Source organism: Corylus avellana, chromosome 8 (assembly GCF_965113065.1).
Source record: "Corylus avellana chromosome 8, dhCorAvel1.hap1.2, whole genome shotgun sequence".
NCBI lineage: Eukaryota > Viridiplantae > Streptophyta > Magnoliopsida > Fagales > Betulaceae > Corylus > Corylus avellana.
The window spans coordinates 16,123,137-16,125,249 of record NC_142497.1 but is presented as its reverse complement, the minus strand read 5'-3'; the positions used below and the strand labels follow the sequence as shown (position 1 = coordinate 16,125,249).

General features: G+C 37.6%; 1 long non-coding RNA gene across 1 annotated transcript; it reads left to right on the top strand.

Moving 5' to 3' along the window:
- Positions 1-217: 217 nt before the first annotated feature.
- On the top strand, positions 218-724 carry LOC148584188 (uncharacterized). Its single transcript, XR_015913042.1, has 2 exons — positions 218-503; positions 580-724. It is a non-coding gene; the product is annotated as an uncharacterized LOC148584188 (long non-coding RNA).
- Positions 725-2,113: the final 1,389 nt, after the last annotated feature.

The window sequence follows — 2,113 nt, the reverse complement described above, 5'->3', positions numbered from 1 at the left end:
GTCTCTATTTTAGCTTTGATTGAAAATCTGAACATAAAGGAACTTTTCCTTGCTTCTTGTTGTGGTTAACTTTTGTTTTGTTTTGGCCTTTGGATGCAGGCTGTGCTAAAGTCCTTGCCCTCCAGTCAAACAGATGCCCCATTTGTAGGCAACCAGTAGGCAGGCTCCTGGAAATCAAGGTCAACAATGGACCTGATGATTGTGGACAGTCCGCCGCCGAACACGATGCTGCCGAACACGATGCCGTGAAGTTATAAGCTGCTCTCCGGCTTCGACAATAGTAGATTATAAACAGGTGATAAGATAAGCAGCCATGGTTCCTCTCAATGCAATGTTTGCATTGTGTTGACCACTTTGCTCCTCATACAAATGGAATTTTTCTGTTTTGTTTAGAAGCTAAGAAAGGTGCCTACAGCTGCTGTTTCTCTGTCTCTCTCCCTCTCTTTTCAATTCAAGTAGGCCCTCAAGAACTGCCATGAAGAATTCCTTTACCATAATGTTTGGTTGGTGGCTTTGTTGTAATTTCTGATCTCTGGATTTGTCCTTCTTCAGAATTGATCTGGACCTTCTTTATTGCAGATAAGCCCCTAATCAGATGGTGCAGACCAATAAAAACCAGTACAGTAGGCTGTCCTTGATATGAGAGGGAGAGGTAAACTTGTAAGAGAAATGTTGTTTCTTGTTGGTTTGTGTATACTTCATATATTCTTAGGTTTTGTTGCTATTTTCTATTTTTAATTTACTTTTCAAGAAACGTGAAGGTTTTATTAATTAAGAAATGTAATGATATTTTTCTCGAGATAAAAAAAAAAAGAAAAAAGAAATATGAATGTTACAAATTCATTCCTGACTCAAAACTGTTGGATTAAATCAAACAATGCAATTGGTATACCAATTTTATTTTATTTTTTCAATTTGGCAAGCAAAATGTCCATTATACCTTTTATCTGTTAAGATTTAATAGAAAATCCTAACAAAATTCGGATGGTAGATCACGAGAATATATTAAACAAATTAAAAGATTGTGGGACATTGTAACAAGGGTAGTAGATTAAGGTAGCTAAGTGTAGTTTTTTTCCCTGTTGGTAAACAAGGGTGGAAAATTGCAAACAACTTGAGCAATATTTGGCTCCAAGCTTTAAAAGTAAACAACATAGGGATAGTAATCTACTTTAGGCAAAACCATCCTTCTCACACTCCTAAATCTGAAAAGGAATATTTTTTATTTTTTTGGTTAAATACCTTATTTCTCTTGTGGTTTAACTTTTTTTTTTTTTTTTGCCCCTTAGGGTTTACTTTATCACAGGAGGTAGCTTTAGTTTACCTAAAGACGGAGATGATACTTCCGTCTAAATTTTGTCCAAAATTTGACGGAACGCGACGTCAACACCAATAACAAATTGACATGTGTCCATATAAAATTAATTAAAAAAAATAATTTTTAAAAAAAATTACAAATTTATATTTAATTAATTTTTTTTTTAAAAAAAAAAAAAAAATTGGTGGATGGCCAGTCACCCCCAATGGGCCAAATGGGGGAGGCCCAAACCACCCCCAAACACCTTAGCCACCCCCATATGGCCAAGGGGTTGGCTCAGAGCTAGAGAACTCAGAGAGCCTGCCTGTGAAAAGAAAATCACGGCGACTTTTGCTTCGCAAAGGACAGAGAGTTTGTACTTTGTAGGCCTTCTTCAGCAGCTCATTTTGACGCTTTGAGAAGGTGACTTGCCGGCTCGTCGCATTCTCAATTCGTTTCATCAGAATCTTCCCTCCCACCATCTCCTAAATGACCACACAAACTTCAATCTGGCTTTTACCCGATCGAAAAAATAGAAAAGACCAACTAGAAATGATTCAAAATCTCACCAAGTTTTAGAGAAAATTCCAAAAACAGCTTATGCTTTTGGAATCTGTAAGAAGAAAGTGCACAAATTTGAGGGAAACTGTGAGAACCCAGACCAAATAGGAAAGGTTCACAAAACGATGATCAGAATCTTTTACAGCTGCAGTGAACGCCCAAAATCCTAGAAAGATTTATGAGAGCAGAAGAGGGTAAAACGCATGGAATTTTTGGGGCCCTTGGGGGTGGCCGAACCACCCCCAATCCGGCCAG